The following is a 25,126-nucleotide window of genomic DNA, read 5'->3' as shown; positions in this document are numbered from 1 at the left end:
GTTGAGTCTTGTTGGGAGGTCCTAACCTCGCATAGTTCTTCTCCAAGCATCATTCCTGAGTAAAGAGTAAAAAAATAAAAGCTCAGTATACGGAACCGAGTCCGAACACTCGAGGGTTAACCCGGTGGGAGTTAGCCATTAATGTTGTCAATCACTACCCTCGAGTCCTTCCAGGAGCAGAGGTGATGCAAGGATACGAGATTTACTATTAGAGGTGCCTCCATAGAGCGTGCGAGGTTAAAGGGGTTCCGCTTTTCTTACTACCGACGCGCAACTTGCGAGATTAGTCTTGAGACCTGCTAACGACGATCAAGGGTAACTGAGTTTTACTCTCAGTTTGAAACTCGTGAGGCTAGAAAGGCTCCGCGTCTCTTTATACTTGATGAAAAACTTGCAAAGTCAAAGGGTTTCCTATGTTGTGGACGGCGCTCGAGGGTATTTTGGTTTTGGCGATCCCCAACAGTAGCCCCTCGTGGGTGAGGGTCGACTCCGACGGGCCAAACCCGCGACTTTGAGATCACTCACCTAAAACATCACCCTCGAGCATCGGAGGAGAAATGAGCCAACGGTGACTGTTGACGCCTGAGGTGTCACTTTCTAATTGGGTGCTGTATCGAATTCAAATCGTGGTTCGAGGTGTCCCTTTGCACCCGCTAACTCCCCTGTAAAAGGCGGGGGTATAGGTTGCTTGAGGTTGTCCTCACGTCTTTGCTGAGAACTTGTTTGTTGTCGTTTTATTGATTTGAGATTCGTGTTTTTTTGCTCTTTGTATTGATCTTTCTAGCTTCGAAGGTATTATTCCTATCCTTCTCTTTCATTCTTTTCTACTTTTGCTCTTTCACTTGTTGTTTGATTTATTTTTGTATGTTATCTAGCTACCTCATACTATTCAAACTGCAAGGTTAATGACTCCTGAAGAGCTGGAAGAGCAAGCGAGGCTGCGTGGGGACGCTCCTAAGAGACACGAGGTCCACGGGGATTCTCAGCATCGGGAGGATCACGTGGGTTCTCAACATCAGGAGGATCTTGAGGATCCTCAACATATGGAGATTTCTTCTGATACTGATAGTGGAGAGAATCTGACCAACGTCGAGGCTAATCCTTCGAAGCTCATGGCCGGCAAGGACACTTATGTGCCAATGCTTCGCTTTTGCTGTTCGCTGGTTCCCTAGAACGCAATAGACTTTTATGTTAGCAAAGGCTAATTTCCTAAGGACGTGGCGAGGCCTCCCGGCGAAGAGCTTGTGCCGAAACCCAATCCTAGCGAGGCTATGGTCTTTAGGGATTTTTTCATTGCTGGCCTATGTTTTCCATGTGACAAGATATTGCCTCAGATCCTAGACAGGTATGGGGCCAAGCTTCACCAGCTTACGCCTAATGCTTTTGTGACACTTTCTAAGTTTTTCTGGGTTGAGCGCACATTTGGTGGGGTTGTTGATGTAGATGGTTTTGCAAGGCTCTACGAGCTTCATATTCAGAAAAAGAGAGTTCAATTTGATGATGAGAAAGAGGCTTTCGAGACTTAGTTTGGTTGTTGTACATTCACGGCCTAGAGGAAAAATGAAAATAAGAAAGTTTCTAGAGTCAAGCTCTCTGTAGCTCAAAAGAACATATGTGACGATGATTGGCTTGCTTACTAGTTCAATGTCAAGGTTGACATGTCCGAGGCTTCTGGTTTTGGTCAGCCATTTTACCCATTCTATAGTTTGATGTCTCCTCTTAACATTACATCAGCTCGCACTTTTGGGATGATGAAAGCTTTCCGGACTTGCGACGATGCTTTTGTTCTTGCGTTTTCAGCTGTTGTCGGATGGGATTTGTTTGACGAATTTCTAGCCGTGGACATTTGGCCCCTTTCTCATGGGTGGACGCTGAAGGAAATCGTGATGAAAACTGTAACGTGGTACCACAGGCCGATTCCTTTCCCTCTCTTTGGTTTGAGCTTGCCGGAGGGGGTGAATGCTGGTCTTTTTGTTGGTGAGGTTGAGAGACGTGCTGTTGATATCCTAGGGCCTTATCACGAGAGTGAATATCTATCGGCTTGCAAGATTGTTACACATGGTGTCCAACTGAACCATGTATTTTCTGAGATGGGAATAGAAGTAGAGCCTCCAGTCAAGCCTCGTAAACCCTCGAAGCGGATGCACGAGGCTGGTGCTACTGGTTCTATGGAAATTGGTAGCAATGTAGGTAAAGGGAAAAAGAAAAGGAAAGCTGAAGATTTGTCTATCATGGCCGTTGTTGAAGTTGGGAAGAAGTCAATGGCTCCTGGTCTTGAGGCCCTTAAAAGGAAAAGTCTTCTTAGTCAAGGCTCTTCTGATGATCAAGCATTAGGTTCTTCTAGCAAAAGGCTCGATGCTGTGGAGGATTTGAAACCCTTGACTCAAAAGCCCGAGGTTGAAGCTGTTGATTCCAAGATTGAGCTCGAGGCTGTGGGGGCTTTGGCAGGTTTGAAGCTTAAGAAGGCTGCCAAGAAATCTGGACTGCGAATTGTGAGTGTCTTAGATGATGATGACGATGATGATGGCTTTTTGAATGAGGATTCATCTTTGGTTTCCCCTTTGCGAGATTTGCTTGATGACAAGACTTTTGATTCTCCTACTCAAAAGGAGTTGCACCCCGAGGCTGTCATTTCTGCCAAGAAGGCTAATCCTGACTCCGTTGTGCTTGGTGGTGTGGAGTCGGCGGAGCAGCCGTTGGCTACTCCATCAGGTAAAAATGACATCGAATTCCTACCTGAATTAAGCTTCATGGATGCTAGTGGTGCTTCCACTAAATTTTTGATGGAATTGCAAAATGCAGTTGGCGTAGCTAGAGAGCCATATATTGAACCCTCATTGCTTCTGAGGGTGGACCCAAGGGTTCTGCCCCACCTCAGTCTGTGCTGGAATAGAATAAGGCTTTCAGAACATATCTTAAGGAGAAATTACTGGCTGTCCATGTGCTGGGTCAGGTGAGGATGATGATACTTTCAATCCTCCACTACTATGGGGATCGAGGGACTCACTTCGGGTTGTAGGTGAGATGGTGGAAGCAACTTTGAAGGAGACGTCTAAGATCAATGTTTCTTCCGAGGTTTCTTGAGGAGGGTGAACTTGCTAAAGATGAAGGGAAAAATCCTCATGCTCCTATGAGGGTTAAGGCTTCTATTCAAAGTGACACCCGGGGCAGTTATTTTGATCCTGAGGGTTAGTATATTGTTGGATTTCTCTTTAGCTCTCTTTTTTATGAGACCTTTGCTTAGGATTTTTTCTTTTATTTTGCAGAATATGAAAAATCTTTGCGCTGTTATGACCCTGATCATTTGGCGAGGATCACAGTTATCCTCGGCTACAAGGTGTGACTTTTGCTGTTGGTCTTAGTGTTTTTTCTTGACCCGTTTGAATTTTTTCCTTGATATACTTTTTGCTTTTTCTTAGGATGTAATTGCTTGCAAGGTTGCTATTAACAGGCTTCAAGATAAAGAGAAAGTTCTGCTTGAGTAGAGTGCTATAATTCTTGAGCTTGAGATTGAAATGTCGAGGTTGAGGAAAGAGAAATCCGCATTGGATAGTCTCTGTAACTCACTTAAGGAAGAAAATGCTGAGCTTAAGAAGAACAAATACCTTCTTGTGATGACATGCAGTGATCTAAGGAAAAACAATGAGGGGCTTGCAAAGTCTTGTACTGAAAATGATTCAATGATTCATAAATTAGGGAAGAGCCTCAAGGATTAGAAAGGTTTTATTGATGGGGCAGAACAAATGCTGAAGGCCCGCTTTGCTCAGATCCATGAAGGATACAAACTTGCCTTGGCTGAATTTGGGGCGGAGCCACTCCCCTTTCCTAACAATACTGGTGCTATGGAAATGTTCGATTGGATGGACAAAGAGTTCAAGTCCTTTCCTTATGTTATTGCAGGCGCTAGCAACTATGCCGTTTCTTTGTGCTGCGAGGGTACTCTAAACATGCTTGAGGGGGAAGGCTGCTCAGACTCTCTGAAAGTCGGGGCACATAGCTATCAATTTCTCTTAGCCTTGAAGCTCGATGTACAAGAAATGTCCAAGAATGTGCAAATTGTAAAGAAGAATTTCTTAAAGCAGTTTTGGGCGGCTTCCGAATGTGATTATGCGAAACTACTTGCCCAAGATCATCTTGCAAAGGTTCGTATCTTTTTTCCTTTGTAAGAAAGCTCGCTAAGGTACTCTTCTTTTTGCTTACGGTTTTCCTTTTTTCTTATGATAGGTTAAAGAGGCTGAACTGGAAGAGAAAAACAATCAGGAGGCGGGAAGCTCGGAGCATCATGAGGTTTAGGTTCTAGTCTGAAAAAGTCTGATCTTTTGATGTATAGGTACGGTTTGAGTACTGAAACACTTATTGGTTGTAACTTAACCTGCGTAGGTCCTTGGTGATGGGCTTGTGCAGGACATACTTCCCCTTCGATTCCATCATGTGAACGTTGTTGCTAGTGGGCACACTTGGTGTCTCTATCATTCTTTTTCATCCTGACGCTAGTTTTCAAGATTTCTGGAGTTTTTGCTGCGAATGCTTTTTTGTGCAAAGCTTTATGTTGGATGATTGTACACTTGGTGTAGTAGAAGAAGAAATACCTCAAGCCTTGAGGGTGAAGTCGGAGCCCCTTAGCCCACAAAGCCGTGAATTTGACTTAGCCTTTGTGTGTGATGCTGCAGAGTTTCGAGGTTCGAAACCTGGTCATGTGATTGAATTGTCATTTTGACTTGTAACAAAACTTGTAGAATATAGGAATAAATTCTATTTTTTCTTGAAAAAACATTACCCCCCCTATTGTTTTTTACAAAGATTTTGTTGTAGCTATTAAAGATCGAGCATGTTTGTTTAACAAGGTTTTTGACGTGTGAAATTTTGATTAGCCTCAAGGGGGTTATTGATCTGTTGCTTTAGCGTAATTTTCACACAAAGGCATGAAAACTATTTTTGCGAAAAACGTCACCCCCTTTCATTACTTTGTGTGAATTTTGTTGGTTGATACCCTTTTGATCAGTGATTGAGTTATCCTAGGAACTTTTATCTTTTGATGTAATTTTTATTAAAGTTTATATATTCATGTATTGTAATGATAAGTTGACAAAAACTTGTTCCAAGTTTTGTGGACTTAAAAAATTTGACGAAAAGTTAGGTCGAAATTGCAACTCTTTGTTGCTTCGACCATAAAGCTTGTAGACCTGCGAGGTTAGATAAAATTTTGGATAAATGCTGATCATGTAAAGCTGATGCTGCAACTTGTTGTTGCTTCTGCCTAGAGATTGCGCGGAAACACAACTCTTTTTTCGCAGAGATATGAGATGTTTCGCTTGCGCAGAAACGCAAGGTTCGAGGTATTCGAAAAGTAAAATTGGTGCTGCAACTTGTTGCTTTTGCCCAATGCTTGCGCGGAAATGCAAGTTTTTCGTCGCACGGAAATGCTAGGTTTTGCCACAACTTGTTGTTGGTTTTTGTTTTAGCTTGCACAGAAATGCAAGTCTTGCTTGTGCAGAAACGCAATGTGATAGCCCCTTCGAGGCTTGACAAACATGAGGTAAGGGGGAATTGTACTTCATTAGAATGTAAAAAATTCACATGGATCCACCTCGTTAAAACCCTTGCCTCCAGTGTGGAGCCCCCCAGCAAGGAAAAGAGTATGGTCCGTTTGCAGGAAAGTAAATGCGAGAAAGTAAATTTTCTACCCTCGACATTTTTTATAGATTCACAAGCCGAAGGCTTTTACAAGTGTGGCGACTATGAGTAATATTTGCGCAAGTTATCCATGTTCCAAGAATGTGATAACTCTGCTCCAAGCTGATCTGCGAGATAAAAGGATCCTGGACTGTTGCTTCGAGTGACAACATATGGCCCTTCCCAAGTTTCTTGTAACTTCCCGAGGTTCTCCCAGTTCTTTCTCTTTTTGATAACTAGATCTCCTACCTTGATTTCTTTTTTCACTACTTTCCCATCCCTCCATTTTCTTGTTTCTTGTTGATACTTGTCAAGGTTTTCTTCTGCTTGGAGTATGTCAAGCTCTATCATATCTTTATCGATCTTCTCATTGTCCGGAGCCTCAATCTTGAGCACTCTTAAGCTTTTGTTCTTAATTTCTTCAAGAGTCATTGCCTCAGAACCGTACAAAAGCCGGAAGGGTATAAAACCCATTGCTCTTGAGGCTGTGGTGTTGTGAGACTAGATGACCTTTGGGAGTTCATCTATCGATTTCCCTTTCTTTTGGTCATACAGGTATTCTTTGATGCTCAAAAAGATTATGTCGTTTGCTCTTTCTATAGCTCCATTGGATTGGGGGTGGTGTACTAGGCAAATTTTACCTTGGTTCCTATGCTTACACAGAATTCCTTGAAATCATTACAATTGAACTATTTTCTGTTATCCATTGTTAGCTCTCTGGGGACCTCGAACCTGCAGATGATATTCTACCAAAAGAACTTTTGCACAGAACTCGAGGTTATGTTTGCCAATGGCTTAGCCTCGATCCATTTGGTGAAGTAGTCGACTGCCACTACTGCGAACTTGCAGTTGTCTTGAGCAGTTGGTAGGGGTCCCACCAAGTCCATGCCCCATCTCTACAGCGGCTAGGTTGGCGGTATTAGCTGTACAGTTAGTGAAGGTGCTCTATGCTGATCAGCTATTTTTTGACAAGCCTCGTAAGTTCTTACTAAGCTTCGAGCTTTGAAGATCGCAGTTGGCCAGAAAAACCTTGCCTTACAGCTTTGCCCACTAGAACTCTGTTTCCGATGCGAGAACCGCAAAATCCACTGTGGATTTCAGCTAGCAATTCTTTGCCACTTTCTAAGGTTATACATTGTAGCCAAGGAGCCAATATTTCGGATTTCTATAATTCTCCATCGACTATGGCATAGCCCTAGCCCTTTGCTTCTGTTGACACAAAAATTGGGCGGTGACCTTTGCGTACGAACAGTTCTTGATTGAAAAAACAGGATAAGAAGCCGATCGAAACCTATTCCAAGCTGGATAGCGGTGATAAAAGCTAAAGCAACAAGATTTAAACAAATAAACTTGTAGATCTAGCAAATATCGATAACTTGATGAATAAATTTAGACGAAACAACAGTGATGTGCCGGAAGTTAAAGCCTAGAAATTACTCAATAAACGCAGAACTTACAATCCAGCCGGAGATCAAGATGATGCAGCCCTACTAGCTTGGAAGAACTCGTGAAGAAAAAGAGAACTTTTATGAAGTCGCCAGCTTGAAAGTAAATTACGAATAAAGTAGATTTGTTTGTTTGTGTGTACATACTTTTCAGACCTTGCAGGGTCTCTATTTATATACTAAACTCAAGACTCCTAGTCCTAGTCGATTACGATGCAATACAATATCTGTACATAAAGAAACAAACTTTTCTAAATAAAACGACTTGTACAAGAGTTAGAAACGAATTTAGCCTCCCTCGACCAACTCCACATCCATTGTCTTGCAACATCTTCACCGATCAAGACTCTCTTGCCTTTTAATGGTTGGACCCCAATATCTCCGGTCGGCTGGAATCCTCTTGCTCGCATCGGCTGGTCCCCGTCACCCTTCATCGGCTAACACCTTCCGTCCTCATCGGTTGGTCCCAGTCACCTTTCATCGGCTGACACTTCCCGTCCTCATCGGCTGGGTCTTCATCACCTTTCATCAGCTGAACCTCTGTGACTCTATCAGCCATTGTCACTAGCCGTTGCCCTTCTGTCATGCATCAGCATCTCTGCTTCCTTTTGACGCCAGTTTTGACACATGTCAAAAAACGGTGTCAACACATGCCCCCTAGTTTCGGAGTGAAATATATATTTCGCTTCCAAAATTCTCTTGGCCATGATTTACCATCCTAAAAAAGTGCCTGCGAACAACAGCTTCTCGTATTTCGCACGGACTGCGGATGAAATGTCATACATACCCTTCACAGGCAAGACTATAAATCCACGGCCATCATCTTCCTCCTCTACCGGCTCACCCTTTCACGCATCAAAATAGATCTTGATCTTTTCCTTCCTCGGACGAAAAAGCGATCTGCGGTGACCCATCCGTGTTCCCCAACGGTTGCTTCAAGTCGTAGGTCTGCTTCATCCATGGCGAGCCTTTCTTCAATCCCTGAGGTATGTTTTCTATCTCCCGTCATTCTTTCTGCATTCTTACTTTCCCTCATCTGATCTAGAAATGTCCGCATTCTCAGGAACTTAGGAATAGGATCACCATCCCTATAGATGATAAGCCCGGATTTGTCTACTTAGGCCCTACGGGGAATCCTGACCCAACAGATCTGATCAACTTAGAAACCAATAGGATCCCCTTTAAGCTTGCATCCATGGATTTAACTGACTGGAGTCAAGCCTTTAGATCCTGGCCTAGTCATATAGCTAGATGGAAAGACGGGTATCTCAGAATAGCAGCTTCAAAAAGACCTCTTTGGGAGAAATACAACATCAACCAGTGCATCACCCTTTCCCTGTCAAATATGGCCAGAAATGAGTCTATGCTAATTGCCGCATCATATCTCTGGTCAGATGCTCTGAATGCATTTTTGTTTGGTCACAGGCCAATGACGCCCACACTAGCCGACGTTCTGATGCTGACGGGCTTAGACATCACTTCTGCCGATAGCACACTCACCCTTCCTGCGAAGCCCTCTCATTGGCTAGAAACAAAAACCATCGGCGGATGGAAAGGCTACATCAGCCGTTATGCCAAAACGGGCACTATCGACGCTAAGGAACATGTTGCTTTCTTGAACATGTGGCTGGACAAGTTCATTTTCTGTGGAAGATCGGCTGGACCAACTACCAATCTTCAAAGCCTAGCCGAAGCGCTGTCGATGGGGAATTCAATTCCCTTAGGGAAACACCTTCTTGGATCTGTCTATCACTTGCTGCACCAGGTGTCCATCAAGCTATTGGTCAGACAACCCATCGGCAACTTAGGTGGCCCTTGGTGGTTTATCAACTTATGGCTTAACCTACACCTGCAACATGTCTTGGGGCAGGACATCAAGAAAATGTCCTTCCCAAAAGATCAGCTAGAAGATGCAAGTCCTGAAACCCACCGATGCACATCATACGGTGAAGCTATCTCCATCTTCCCTAGCGACAGATAGTCTCCTTCTGGGGTGGCTGATTTTTTCAAATGCTTCTATAATGGCCTCACCGACAAGGCAACAGTTTGGTATGCTTATTATGATGAGAACTCTCCTTTTGAATTACCCATCAGCTTCAATTTTGCCATGGCCACATTTAGCGCAGAAGATCTTGCAGCAATCATCACGCTTGGAATTCTTCGAGCCAACTTCTTTGCCGGGAAAGGTCAACACCCGACCTATGAATTTTATCACCCATCGGCAGCACCCCGCCAACTTGCTTTTGGGCAATTGCCAATAAAACCTTTCTTTACCGATCTCGTGAAGCCTAGGGAAAAACTTTCTAGCAGTCTTGAGTACAACAGACTAAAAGGCCTGATTCCAGATGATAGCACCATAAACTTAGAATCGTGGAAGCTCATCTCTTTCACCACTAGCCTATACATCATCTTTGCATACGACGACGCATTCAGCCGATAATAGAGCCTTTCGATTGGAGAATACTTGGTCTCCACATCCAAGAGTCTCTTGCTCATGTAATAAATCACCCGTTCCTTACCCTCAAACTCTTGAACAAGGGCCGATCCGATGTCACGCTCATCAGCAGATAAGTACAACTTGAATGGCTTATGTTCCTACGGAGGTACCAACACCGGAGGTGACACTAAGTACTGCCTGATATCATCTAATTCCTTTTGTTGTTCCATTCCGCAAACAAATTCTTTATCAACCTTTAATTTTAACAATGAACTGAATGGCTGAATTCTTCCAGACAAGTTTGATATGAAACTTCGAATGAAATTAATCTTGCCGATCAATGACTAATGCTCAGTTTTATTTTCTAAAGCAACAACCTTGTTAATGGCACCAATGATCCTCTGACTAACCTCGATGCCATGTTCATGTACTATGAAACCCAAGAACTGTCCAGCCGATACACCAAAAGCACACTTATTTGGATTTATCTTCAGTCCATGCTTCCTTGTACACTCCAGAACCCTGCGTAAATCGGCCAAATGCTCTTGGTATTCTTTTGATTTAACCATGACATCATCGATGTAAATCTCCACTATCTTGCCGATGAGTTCATGGAAAATATAATTCATGGCCCGTTGATATGTAGCCCCAACATTCTTCAATCCAAAAGTCATGACGACCCACTCAAACAAGCCGACGTGCCCATGACACCTAAAAGCCATTTTGGAAATATCTTCTTCAGCCATAAATATCTGGTTATACCCAGCATTACCATCCATGAAACTAATAACTCTGTGCCCTACAACAGCATCTATCAGCACATCGGCTACTAGCATCGGATAACCATCCATCGGCGAGGCTTTGTTGAGATCCCTGAAATCAATACAAACTCGTAGCTTTCCATTCTTCTTGTATACAATAACAACATTATAAATCCATTCAACATAATGACACTGCCTAATGAAGTTAACTTCAATTAATCTTGTAATCTCAGCTTTAATATCAGGCAACATTTTTGGATTACAACGCCGTGCAGGCTGCTGATACAGCAGATACCCTAGCTTTATAGGCAACCGATGTTCAACAATAGATCGGTCTAAACCAGACATTTCATAATATTCCCAAGTGAAGAAGTCTTTGAACTCTCTAAGTAACTTAATCAATTCTTGCTTATACTCAGCATCTAACTTAGCACTAATGTACTTCGACCTTGGCTTTCTACCATCTCCAAGATCTACCTGCTCTAATTTATCAGCCGACGTAAACCCGTGCCCAAGCTTCCCATCATCTTCAATGAACTCATCCATCAAGATGATTCTTCTGAGCCGACTGCTTGGATCAGCTATAGTCCAAAATCGGACACCTTCAAGAAGTCTGTATCCCAGGCTTTGCCAGATATACAACTTACTTGTTCACAACTCCACTGCTAGGCATCGGTCGCAGCAATGCTGAAAGAGGAATCGGAAGGGACAACTTCCACTGAATTGCCGATCCACTGGATGAGGCATTGATGCATTGTAGATGGGATACAGGAATTGGCATGAATCCAATCTCGACCTAAGAGCATGTTATATGACCCTTTACCATTAATGACGAAAAATGTGGTAGGTAAGGTCTTACATCCAATCATCAAATCAACGCAGAGTGCCCCCCGAGCTGGTGAGATATTTCCTTCAAAGTCTTTCAACATCATATCCGTTTTCATCAAGTCTTCTTTGCCCTTTCCAAGCTTGCAAAACATGGCATATGGCATGATATTTACCGCCGCACCTCCATCCACTAGCAGCTTGGTAACTGGCCTCCCATTAACCTATCCTTTGAGGAACAAAGCTTTTAAGTGCTGATGCTTTTCATCCTTAGGCTTCTCAAAGGTAATCGGCATTGGCTCTAAGGTTAACTGCGCAATCCCTCGCTCTGCTTCCTATATTTCACTATGATTAGCTGGAGCCATAAACTCCATCGGCAGAATGAAGACCATGTTGATGTCTGCAGCCGATTTATGGTTATCATCCACATTATCGGCTTTCGTTTTGATGCACCATACTTGGGATTTGACTCCTTTCCTCTCTAAGGCACGTTTTTCTTCTTCTTCTTGCTATTCCCACTAGCGCAAGTGCTGAACTCTTCTCTTCTGGGACTTGGTCAAACCTTCTGGGCACCACCTAGGGTGCTTCGCACCACCATGATGTGATGCACGCTGCCACTCTGGTTCACGACACATCGGCTCCTCATCAGGGACTCTTTCATTGGCCCTTTCTTCTAGCTAATTAGGTATGCCATTTCTACCCCCCAGCCAATCATGCACATTGACCCTGCCCCGCAGTCGACCATGCACTGGAATACGCCTGTCACCATAATCAGATCTATTTCTAATGATCAGCTTGCAATTTCTATCATCAAAGCATGGCCTCTTGAACGATCGGCTATCCTGACACAAACCATTGCACTCAGGGCAGTTATCAGCCGATGGTAGTTTGATCCCTTCTTCCCGCAGTATATGAAGAACGTGCACCTCCAATAATCTTCATGGTGACGTATCTTCTCTTCCCTGTGCCTTGCTTTCTCTTGATGCCTTTGGAATTTGTTGAGCAATTCTTGAGAAGTAATCGACCTACGAGGTCCCTTTGAACCTTCTCCTTCTTCTAATCGACCTTTTCCCTTGATGACATCTGCCGATATCTGAACTTTAGGATCCACAGCTCCACTCTTCTTGGCCGATTCTGAAGTCAACACTTTGGTCTAGATTGCACCCTTACCACCAACTTCCACCATGTTAGTTGGAAAAGGGTGCTGGTCGATTTTCATCAACTTTGCTGGCTTTGTAGGGACTTCAAACTTAAGTCTTCCCTGCTCAATAGCCGATTGGATCTGCTAGCGGAAAACTTTGCACTCATTTGTATCATGAGACGTAGCAATATGCCACTTGCACTATTTGATCTTTTTGAGCTCTTTAGCCGATGGGATAGTATGATAGGGCGACAACTTTATCTGCCCCTCTTGCAACAACAAATCAAAGATTTTGTCAGCTTTGGTAGTATCGAACCCAAACTTTTCAGGTTCTTTCCTGCCAAATGGACACAAAACTAGCTTCTTGTTTTTGACCCATTCAGCCAAGCTGATTTCCTTCTCCTCATCCGAATCGGAGTACTCCACATATGCAACCCTCTTCTAGAAGTTCCTCTTCTGCTCATAAGGGCGCACTTCCTAGTTTGACATCCGATGCACAAGTTGACTTAGACTTTCAAACTCTTGTGATGTGTATTTTTCTTTGATGTGCGGCAAGAGTCCTTGAAAGGCTACTTCAGCTAGTTGGCTATCACTTAGGACCAAACTATAACATTTGTTTCTGACTTCTCTGAATCTTTGTATAAAGCCAGCTACTGACTCATCACTCCTCTACCTCAAACAAGTCAGATCCGTGAGCTTCATCTCGTGGACTCCAGCAAAGAAGTATTTATGAAACTACTTCTACAGATCGGCCCAAGAAATAATAGAATTCGCTGTAAGTGACGTGAACCACGCAAAGGCCGATCCGGACAAAGACAATGAGAATAACCAAACCCTCAACGCATCCTGCGCAGCTGCTTCTCCACATTGAATAATGAATCGGTTGACGTGCTCTACCGTAGAAGTATCATCTTGTCCAGAGAACTTGGTAAAGTCAGGTACTTTTTACCGATGGGGAAAATGAAGCAGATCGTAAGCAGGTGGATACGACGTTCTATACATGTAAGTCTGCTGTTTAGGTTTTAACCTGAACTGATCTTGCATGACTTCAGCTATCTTTGCAGCCCAATCTACCTACTAGTGTGCAGTATGTGGTTGTTGCAGCATGATCGGCTGAATCATCGGCTGAAAAGCCAATGCTTGTTACTGTAGTTGTGGCAAAACTATCAGTATAGCAGCTGATGCTTGTTGCTGAGGCTGCGGCTGAACTATCAGTTGAGAAGCCAATGCTTGCCACTGAGGAAGTTTAACGTGCTATAGTGTGCCTGCCTCCTCATTATACAATACCATTGTTGACCCGTCTTGATGAGGAATCAAAGTGTCGATTCCCCCATTGAGTTTTGAAGTATCTTTCTGTTGATGCTGGGTCATCGGTTGAGGAGTCAACACCTGTGGTATCTGTATATGAGATCCCATGGATGGGGTTAACAACCCTGGAGGCATTCCAAACCCAGTGATCGGGTTCCATCCGATTGGTGTTCCTGCTGCTCCCCATCGCACCAATGATGAAGTCAATGGCGATGGAGTAGAATATACTGGGGAAGTCTGAGTCCCCATCTGCATCGGTGGAGGTAGTGTAGCATTGGGTGTCAGTGGTGGCATAATATTGTAACCTCCTCTTGACTACATCTACTGAGAAACCGAATGAGTCATACGAGGTGCTATCATGATGTTTCCGATTGGGGCACTATTCCCCCTACTAGGGGATTCATAGGCCAGACCTTGATAAGCTTGAGAAGCTCCCCCGAGTAAAGTGTTGACGACACCGTTGTGAACGGTGTTGGTCATCACTTAAGATTGATTGATCAACACTTGATGAACAGCTTGGTTGACCAATTCTTACATCTTCCCTGGATTCTCATCGATAGTGATATGACAAGGGGTTGGAAAATCATGCTTTTTAATAACTTCTCCCCTCTTGGTAAGGCTATAGGATCTCAAGTACATCAATTTATATTCCTCCATAGCTCTTGCTAGATCACTTTTCTGATCCTCCTTAAGATCATCTTCCATAACCTCCATGATGTTTTTGTTTGAGAGATCAGAAGGTTCCGGAATAGACATGTTGAAAACTGCTCGTAGTCCCACCGGGCGTGCCAAAAGTGTGTTGACGCAAAAATCGGGCGGGGATCTTCACGTACTAACACACAAAACCTGAGAGATCTGCTTCGCTCAAGTACAAGTTGTAACCCTCTTGATCCATGGTGTGCCAGTCAATTTGACCTGCTAATTGATAAGGGCAAAGAAGATGTTAAATTCAAGAGTGAATCAGCTGATGTTCCGATTAGCTCTAGAAGATCGTAACGGCTAGGTAATCGATATAGAAAAAGATGATCGGCTAGGTCAGTCGATGTATGCGTAACCAATGCAAAGGAACTGTTGAAACGCAACCTAAACAATGCTACACAGACAACACTTGAACCAGATCTAATCGGCTATAGAACAGTTCTTGATTGAAAAAACAGGATAAGAAGCCGATCGGAACCTATTCCAAGCTGGATAGCGGTGATAAAACCTAAAGCAGCAAGATTTAAACAAATAAACTTGTAGATCTAGCAAATATCGATAACTTGATGAATAAATTTAGACGAAACAACAGCGATGCGCTAGAAGTTAAAGCCTAGAAATTACTCGATAAACGCAGAACTTACAATCCAGCCGAAGATCAAGATGATGTATCCCTGCTAGCTTGGAAGAACTCATGAAGAAAAAGAAAACTTTGGCGAAGTCGTCGGCTTGAAAGTAATTTACGAATAAAGTAGATTTGTTTGTTTGTGTGTACATACTTTTCAGATCTCGCACCTAGTTATAGTCTATTACAACGTAATACAATATCTGTACCTAAAGAAACAAACTTTTCTAAATAAAACGACTCAAGCAAGAGTCAGAAACAAATTTGGCCTCCCTCGATCAACTCCACATCCATTGTCTCGCAATATCTTCACCGATCAAGACTCTCTTGCCTTTTAACGGTCGGACTCTAATATCTCCGATCGGCTCGAATCCTCTTGCTCGCATTGGCTGGGTCCCAATAACCTTTTATCGACTGACACCTCCCATCCTCATGGGCTGGGTCCCCATTTTTTATCACCTTTCATCAGCTGACACTTCTCGTCCTCATCTTCTGGGTCTTTATCACCTTTCATCGGCTGAACCTCTGTGACTCTATCGGCCGTTTTCACAAGTCGTTGCCCTTCAGTGCATCAGCATCTCTGTTTCCTTTTGATGCCAGTTTTGACACATGTCAAAAAAGGTGTCAACAGCTTCATTCTGTTTAGTTCAGCCTCGTCATGAGGCTCGTAATGTCCTCTGAGATAGGCCATAATTGGAGCCCTCTAGTCGAATCTAGTGATTGCATTTAAAACCCTCGAGGCTTGCTCCTTTGTTGATGGTGAATGAATGACTTTGTAAAATACGTCTGGCGGCATGGTTTGGTTTTGCACAGCTGCTTTTGCTAACTTGTTTGCTTCATCGTTTTCTACCCTTGGGATGTGCTAGACGGTGAACCCCTTGAAATATTTTTTCCATTGATCTCACTGCGGCTAGGTACTTCACAAGCTCCGGCTCTCTAGCCTCACTTTCTTTCTCAATGTGCAATTGTATTACTTTTGAATCTAATTTCACAATGAAAACTTGCTAGTCCGAAGCCTTCATTTTCCTTAGCCCCAATGCCTCATATTATGTATTGTTGTTGGTGGACCTTGCTTTGCCTTTGAAATCAAGCCTCACGGCGTATTTGATTTTCACACCCGAGGGTGAAGTGATGATGGCTGACACTCCAACCCCCTTATCACACCAAGCCCCATCACACTGTATGATCCATGGGACCTCGATCTCCTCAGTTTGGCTATTACATGGAGATGTCCAATCTGCTATGAAATCAGCTAAGACTTGTGATTTGATTGCGCTTCTTTTTTCAAAATCCACCACGTACTCAGATAGCTCTGATGCCCATTTTATTATTCTTCTCGAGGCTTCTCTATTTGTGAATAGGTCATGAAGCGGTTGGTTGGTAACTACTACTATTTTGTGACCTTCAAAATAATGTCTTAATTTGTGCGCTACCATGATTACATCGTAGGCAATTTTTTGAACTCTGAGTAGAACAGTTTTGACCCTGATAGTGCTTCTGATGCAAAATACACTAGGGTTTTTCTTAGTTTGCCCTCGATTTCTTTTTCTTGGACTAAGGCAGCACTAACTGCAGACCTCGAGGCTAAAAAGTACAACAACAAGGGGGACTTTGGCTTGGGCGGGCATAGTTTCATCATGTTTGTTAGGTAGTTGTTAAGTTCTTCGAAGGCTTTGCTTTGCTGCTTTCCCCATTCAAACTTCTTGGAGCTTCGCAACACTTGGAAAAAGGGTAGACTTCTTTCAACAGCTCTCGGAATGAATCTGTTGAAGGCTGCTATTCTTCCTATCAATTTTTGCACATCTTTTACCAAAACTGGTTCTTTCATGTCGATTAGAGCTTTGATTTTGTCTGGATTAGCCTCGATGCTCTTGGTTGAGACTAGGCATCCTAGGACCTTGTATTGTTGAATTCCAAATACATATTTTTCTAGATTCAGCTTTAAGTTTGCTACCCTCAGATTAGCAAAGGTTTCTGCGAGGTCATGAATATGATCTTTATGTTTGTCACTTTTTACCACGATATCATCCACGTAAGCTAGGATGTTTCTTTGAAGCTGTGTGCTTAGAACTATTGCTATCATTCTTGAGAAAGTTAACCCCGCATTCTTGAGCTCCTCAGGCATTCTCACAAAGTAGTATGTCCCGAATGGAGTGTTGAAACTCGTCTTTTCCTCATCTTCTTTTTTTCATTCATATTTGGTGATAGCCTGAGAACATATCTAGTAGTGATAGCATTTTACTATTTGCAAAGTCATCTACCACCTTGTCAACCCTTTCTAGTGGGAAGTCATCTTTTGGGCATGTCTTGTTGAGGTTAGTAAAATCTATACACATTCTCCATTTGCCATTTTCTTTTTGACTGGAACTGTGTTTGCCATCCATTTAGGATACATAATTGCGCGTATTACATTGGCATCAGCTAGCCTTTGAACCTCTACTTTAACAGCTTGTATCTTGTCTTCTGACATTTTTTGAAGCTTCTTCTTTTTTGATCTCACACCTTTGTTTATTTCTAACCTGTGTTCTATTATATATCTATCAATTCCTTGCAGGTCACTTGCGGACCATGCAAAGACATCCTTGTTCTTGTTCAAGAATTCAGTTAGCTGCTTTTCTTCGTCAGGTTCGAGGTTGGCCCCGATGATTACAACTCTATTAAGGGCACATTCATCTAGCATCACTTTTTTGGTTTCGCGGTTAGCACTCATTTGCATCTTTTCTTTATCTCTTTTAGGCTCAACGTATGGCTTTTTCTTTCTGAGGGCTTAGCCTGGTTGGAGTTTGCTAAGTGGTGTACATTTTTCTACAATGGGGTTGCACCTTTTTCAATGTCCCTGGCCGTTTGTTGATCGTTGTAGACTGTGATGACTCCTTTCACGGCTGGGATCTTCATACACAAGAACAGCTACCTTATCACTGCATTGAACCTGTTGATGAATCCCCTGCCAAAGATAGCGAAGTATGGATAGTACATTTCCACAATGTCGAAAGTTATGTGTTCCGGTCTAGGTTTCCAAATGATACTGGTAGTGTGATTTTACCCAAGGCTCGTACTAGCTTTCCACCGAAACCAAGTAGTGGCACTTCTGCTAGCTGTAGTAGGTGAGGATCAATTTTCATTTCTCTGATTGTGTTTGCAAAAATGATTTCTGCTGAGCTTCCATTGTCAACTAGTACTTTTCCAATTGTCCTTGCAACAATAGCCTCGATCACCATTGCGTCATTATGTGAGGCTGTTTTGAGTTTGAAGTCTTCTTCCGTGAAGGAGATGGTCATGTGTGTCCATTCTAGCTTAGCTGGTGGCCCATCAGGGATGATCGAATGGATTTGTCTGAAGTAATTTTGCCTTTGCCTTTTGTTCTCAAACTCTAGTGAGGATCCACCCGCTATTGGCATGATCATACCGTAGGTGGGCAAGGTATTGGATTTGATTTTTGGATTTTTGAATTCTTGCAAGGATCGCCTTGCTATTGGTATTATCATGTTGTAGGTGGGTAGATCTTTGGGGTTGCTGTTTTGACCATTATTAGGCTCAGCTTTGGGTATTTGATTGGGAGGATTTAGTGGAGGTAGTGGTATATCTTGTAGAGGCTGAGATGGTGCGAAGCTTGCAGTTTGGGAGGCTTGCTGACTTTGAGATTAAAACTAGTCGTCTGTTGATGACGGAGTCGATTCCAACTAGTTGTTGATCACGTGGAACCCACCCTCGACTAGTTTTCTAGTCGAGACGAGTAGTCGAAGTAGACTGTCCTCGACTAGTTTTCTAGTCGAGATGAATAGTCGAAGTAGTCATCGGCAACTTGATGCGGCCGGACGTCGGGGTAGCAGTGCTCGTATACATCTTCTATGCACGTTAGGCTATGATTTTGAGGTCCTGTGGTAGCCTTCCATGTGTGTGTAGCACAAATCCCTCAAAATTGCTTTTTACGGAGAGTAGTCAGAGTTGATTATTTGCCTCAATCCGCGCATGACTATAACAGATCTTTGTCATCTTGGGAATTATGGTGTGGGTCCCTCGGTCTGCCTGATCTCCCAACTCGAATCAGATTTGCCTCTGCCTTGATCGACGAGCTGTATGCAGCAACCTTCGGTGGAAACCGACTCGGTCTTCGACGGAAAGCGGAGTGCATCGATTCTATCTCAGTATAGATTCGTCTACTTGGAACTCCGACTCAGCGACTTGCTTCTTGTCAAGTAGATTGATCTTGATGATGAGATCCTTCAAGCTCGCCCGATGATCTCGACGATCACCCCTACCTCGCATGCCAGATGTTGGTGTTTTATACCCAGCAACCTACCAAGGGGTATCCCAAGGTAGTAGATTGGTTGGTGGGGGATCATCGGACGTAGAACTCGAAGGTAAAAGCAAGGACACAAGACACAGATTTATACAGGTTCGGACCGCCAGAGTAGTGTAATACTCTACATCCTGTTTGGAGTGTTGTATATTACGCCCTGCGCTTGGGTGTTGTTTGGTGTTGATGATTTGGTCCTCTGTTATGGTTCTATGAGATCTTGGCCTACCAATTCAGGGACCCTTACCCTCCTTTATATACTCCAGGGGGTGGGATTACTAGTCGGTTATAAGTAGGAGTCCTAGTAGGATTATAAGGTATGAGTCCTAGTAGGATTACACAGGAATCCTAGTAGGAGTCCATCTTCTTCCTTCCTTGCGGGTACTGGGGATCTATCCCCAACACCTGCTTCATTGAGTCTTGTCGAGAGGTCCTAGCCTCGCATAGTTCTTCTCCGAGCATCATTCCTGAGTAAAGAGTAAAGAGATAAAAGCTCGGTGTCCGGAACCGACTCCGAACACTCGAGGGTTAATCCAGTAGGAGTTAGCCATTAATGTTGTCAATCACTGCCCTCGAGTCCTTCCAGGAGCAGAGGTGATGCAAGGATACGAGATTTACTATTAGAGGTGCCTCCATAGAGCGTGCGATGTTAAAGGGGTTCCGCTTTTCTTACTACTGACGCGCAACTTGCGAGGTTAGTCTTGAGACCTGCTAACGACGTTCGAGGATAACTGAGTTTTACTCTCAGTTTGAAACTCACGAGGCTAGAAAGGCTCCGCGTCTCTTTATAGTTGATGAAAAACTTGCGAGGTCAAAGGGTTTCTTATGTTGTGGACAACGCTTGAGGGTGTTTAGGTTTTGGCGATCCCCAACAGCGGCCACCACGTTGGCAGCGTCAATTGCCGCGAGGCCAACCTCACCGAGTTCGGCATCGCGTACGCCATCTGTCACGTCTTCAAGGCGGCGCTTCAGGCCATCGCCTGGTGCTGGGACTGCAAGAGCAGCCTCGTCACATTCCTGCACACCTACACGCCGCACTACTTCGAGCACGGCTCCTGGTACAACGGTGGCTACTGCGATAGGACACGGTCACATGGACTAATTAGGCTTAATAGATTCGTCTCACCGTTTAGCCTCCACTTATGTAGTGGGTTTTGTAAATAGTCTATGTTTAATACTTCTAATTAGTATCTAAACATCAATGTGGCGGGTGCTTAAAAATAAGCAGCGTAAACCAAACCAGGCCGGAGCCTAGCTCCTATCAGGCATGCAGGATCCTGGCAGCCAGGCTCTCCTCATGCAACTGGTATCTGATTGGTTGAAGTCTCTACCGAGCCACGCTAGCTAAAGAACTTGGTTGCTTGGTTAACCAGTGCCCAGCTGCTTTTCTTGTGTCTATGCGCACCTCTTGAGGACTCACCGCTGCACCGCGCAAGCCTGGCTCCAAGGAAACGAGGACTTCTATTGCATCTCGGGAGCCAGGCTCGAGGAGTCCTTTTGCATCCCGTGGGACAGGCTCAATAGCTAGTGCTGGCAACCAATCAACCCAAGGCTGCATCCTGAGAGCCTGGTTCGCCTGCCATGTGGGGAACCAATCACCCCCTCACTCATCCTGCTGGAAAAGGGGACCAACAGTACTTCACCTTCCTTTCTCTCCTGAGCGGCAATGGAGGCGATGGGGAGACACCTTCTTCAAGGGAAAGTGTGCCAGCGGCTTGGCAACCTCAAGCAACAGCTGGCCATCCGAGTGAGGCGGCGGTTGTGTTCCAATCCGATGCAGGTCATTGTGCTGGGGATGCATATCCCGTGCATCTAGAACCAAGGAGTTGGGGCTTAGGGCCAGTGGCGGGCGCAAGATTTGGGCTATGGGTATTCAAAATTGCATATGGCAAGGAAAAAAAATTGACAGACTAAAGAGAGACGGACTCAATATAATGGAAAAACATACGAAGCTAATTCAATCGCTCAATTTAGCAAACATACGAGGGAAAAAGAGAGACTGACTTGTGCTAGAGATTTTCATCTCTCCAGCACTATTCCTTGAAACAATTGTTCTCCTAAATGATTTCAGGGAAAGCACATTTGCTGAGCAATGATATTTTCATCAAAGATAGGAAGAAATTTTCAACAGTACTACAATATTTCTCATATGAACAGAGATGTAAATATTTAGTATTTCAATATAGTATTTCTGTGTTACGAACTTCTTGGAAGGAAAAGCTATGCCTACAAATGGAAGAATAGAACATTACTGTCGGGTCAGGGACACGGGGTCTCGCCGAGCAGTCCTGTCGCTGTCTCGCTAAGTCGCCGTGATGCCGTGAGAGTTGAGATGCGGAGGCCGGCCAGTAGCGCGCCCGCTGGGCACTGGCCGCCGCTAGCCCACCGGTCGCCGCGGCACCACCGCTACGCGCAGGCCGCCCGTCGCCGCCGCCGCAGGGTGTAGAAGCCGAAGGGGATTAGGGCGCCGCCACAGGCCGCTCCCCGCCGCCGCTGCCGGGCGCCGCTGCCGGCCGGACGCTAGGGTTAGTTTCGCGCGGAGCCCCTATGACCTGTGTGCGGCGCTGACCGTCAACAGGCCTCTCCCTGGAACACGTGGGGGGGGGGGGCAGCGCTGACCGACTGACGGGCTGAGTGGGGGCGGGCGGAATGGGCCAGTTGGCGTGGGGGGCAAATGGGCCAGGGAGAGTGAAGTTGCCATCCAGTGGGCCTTTTTGTGTGAAATACCTGTGTTAGCTTCTTTATTTTTATTTTTTCCATACATATACCTAGTATACATTATATATATGAATTTTTTATTCAAAAATAATGGGTATTCATTTGAATACCATTGAATACAAGTGGGCCCGCCCCTGCTTAGGGCAGTCCCAACCCATGGTGTCGATAGGTAGTGTCTATACTGCCACACAAGTAAGAGATCACTTTAGACATTATACTCTACAACTCATGATTTTTTAGTATGGATCTTTAATGAATTCATCATCTCTCCTCTCAACCAATCATATTTGTTCCTCATCAATTACGAAGGCACCATCTTCTCCTGACGCAAAATTTGGTAATGTCTTATGCATAGGTTTTCATGTTGACATTGGGTCTTGCACGAGATCCAGTTTCTTGCTCTTTCCATTCTATCTCTCATTTAATATAGTGCCACATAAACTAAAAGTCCTATGTAGCAATACAATCAATGCTATTGAAATCATTCTAGTTGGAGGGTTGGAACTTCCTTTATGGCGAGGGATTGAAGTTGGGCGAACTGGCATCAGATCCCCAGGGCGTAAAGGTATGGATCATCCATTCTTTACCTATTGTGATGATTCAATCAAGGGTTGGAGTAGGGAGTTACTAATCAGCGCACGCCAGGAGAAAAAACAACCATCGATTTCCGACAGGCGTTAACTTTCCCATTTAATCCACTCCGCTCGTATGGCCGTTCTCTTTTCGATTTCCGCGCACGCCAACCTGGTCCCACCACGTGGGTTCCCCATCCTTCAAGCTAGCCTGCCTCCACCGTATGTCCCACCCCACGAAACCATCGGGTTTTTCCAATTCGAACAATTTCTCCAAATCCCAACTGACAAACATAATTTATATTCATAAATTTGTTAAATAAAAAGTTGTACACAATTATTATATCTAAAAGTTGTTAAAGCATATTATGTCACAATAATATGCGACAAAATTATATACATAAATTTTCTACAAAAAGTTGTGTACCAAGTTTTTAAAAGAAAAAAGTATCACAAAATTAAATTGAAGAAAAAGATTGTGCAGATGCAATCCAGATATTTTGATGATATAACTTATGTAAAAATGAAGAAAAACTTATGACAAGAAAAAAGTTATACACATAACTTTTTATGTAGGAAAAGTTATATGCATAACTTTTTGAGGCGAGCAAACTTTTCTAGATTAAAAAACCAGAAAAAAAGGAAAAAGGTTGCCCTCGTCGGCAGCGATGGCCCTGCTCCGGTGAGCTCTGCCAGGAACCGAAGGTTCCCATCTACCCAACCATACCTTACCTTAAGGACTGTCGTTGTTGCCGCTCGGCTGGTCAAAAGTCGCCACAAGTCCTCTCCGCCAGCCGCCATCACACGAGGAGCGGGCTCCCCAGATCCACCCTCCTCACAGGGGCGCACGACGCAGAGACCGAGTAGCCTCCCCGGCGGAGAAGAAGGGGAAGGAGGAGCCCTCACCGTGGTGGCATCACCACCCTCCCGATTCGTCGCCGCACACCTCACGGGTAGCCGCAGCCGACGTCCGCGTAGCGCTCCGGCACTTGTCGCTTGCCACCGAGTCGTGAGAGAGAGACAGAGAGAGTGGTGCATGAACGTTCATAAAGGAAAAGGAGGAGCGAATGATGCGGGCCCCGCGCACGTGGGTGTTCTCCCCTCGGACGAAGCTTCGTGGAAGCTGCGCGTGTCGCCAGCGAGCAAGCTAGCGCTCGCGCACAGAATCAGTATTACGGTTGGAGTAGGGGATTAAGATACATTGCAAATGTGCAGCTCGACAGTGTTCTGTCAACTGGGAAAACCACTGGACGCCTAGGTTTTGTTGAATCTAGTAAATCTGCAACGGTTTCATGTGTAGATGATGTAGAGCTAGCTGCTACAGCAATACCCTATAACTACCAAGGTAAAAATCAACATCTCTTTTTTCTTGGAGACTGTTTTTCCTGGATCAAACATTGGTATGCAGCACTGCCAAATATGGCCTTTAATTCAGATCTTTAGGAAGTCATTGTTAAGCAAGTGAGAACAATAGTACACCTTGCATCAGTCATGCGTACAGGGGCAATAAACTAGCAATGAAGGTTACAGGGCGAATAAACTAGCAATGATAAATTAATTGACAGTGTACCATTGTTGGATGCAGTTTGAACTATTAACAGTGTACAATAGCTGTTGCCTGAAGTCCTGAACCCTTTCAAGGAAGTAAAATGAGAATCACCAAGTCCACTTTGTTTAAGTTTACTTCATTTTGATAGATCAACAGCCAGGTCGAGCAATAGTTATATAATATTGAGAAGCAAGTAAGCTACTATCAGCATAATGTTCTAACTAATTTGCTAACAACTCAGTTAAATACAAGCAGTGTTCAGCTGTATGATATAAGCCACAACACATCACCACTGTTCAGTTTAACTAGCATTAGCAAGAGATCTAGCATTGGTTTTAGTGTGATTCCAGCTCGTCTATGTTGGTCATTGTTGTTTTCCAAATTGAGATCACAATGTGCCGTCATTGCAATCCAGAAAAATTATGAAGTTATCTCCAGTATTAAAGAAGATTTGTTTTGAGCTATGCATCCAGAGCTGCCACTGCCACAGGGAGCGAGGTTCTTGACGGTCGGAAACCGTCAGGACAGACCCTATTCCTGACGGTTCCTCGACAGGCGACACGAACCTGCCGATAGGGACAGCTACTCAAGAAAGGCCAGCTATTCATGACGGGTTGTTGACACTCGTTATTTACACACTTTTACCTCTATTTATCTTCAATATTGACATACAAAAGATATCATAACTATTGATCATACTCAATAATCGGGCCATTTTCATATATGCATTGTATTTTGGAGGTTCTGTTTTCGCAAGAAATTGAACTTAATTAGAGCATAATTGGATGAGGCTTAGGACAAGCAATAACCCAGAGAAATACGAAGGCAAGAGGCCCTAAAAAGGACCTAGGCCGATCCGCCTAGGGTCCCATGGAGCTCGTTGATGCTCATCTTCAGCGAGGACTCCTCCAAGAATACTTAGGGGCTAAGTTTCACAAGATATGGTAAGTTGACTTCAGGATCAAGATGGAAGCAAGCAACTCCTTGGAAAGATTATCAAGATCCTACCTTAACCTAAGGCTATCGTCATGCTAGGCCCATATGCATAAAAATTAAGGTTCGAGAACATTGAAGAA

At 44.1% G+C, this 25,126-nt stretch overlaps 1 long non-coding RNA gene across 1 annotated transcript; it reads right to left on the bottom strand.

Annotated features, from left to right (window-relative positions):
- Window positions 1-14,165: 14,165 nt before the first annotated feature.
- Window positions 14,166-23,505, bottom strand: LOC101775664. The gene is made up of 2 exons (XR_002677314.1): window positions 23,234-23,505; window positions 14,166-14,505 (listed from the first exon to the last, which is right to left on the bottom strand). It is a non-coding gene; the product is annotated as an uncharacterized LOC101775664 (long non-coding RNA).
- Between the last annotated feature and the right edge of the window lie 1,621 nt (window positions 23,506-25,126).

This window comes from Setaria italica, chromosome IV (genome assembly GCF_000263155.2).
Source record: "Setaria italica strain Yugu1 chromosome IV, Setaria_italica_v2.0, whole genome shotgun sequence".
Taxonomy (NCBI): Eukaryota; Viridiplantae; Streptophyta; class Magnoliopsida; order Poales; family Poaceae; genus Setaria; species Setaria italica.
Note: the sequence above shows the minus strand (reverse complement) of the source record. Positions and strands in the feature narration are given on the sequence as shown.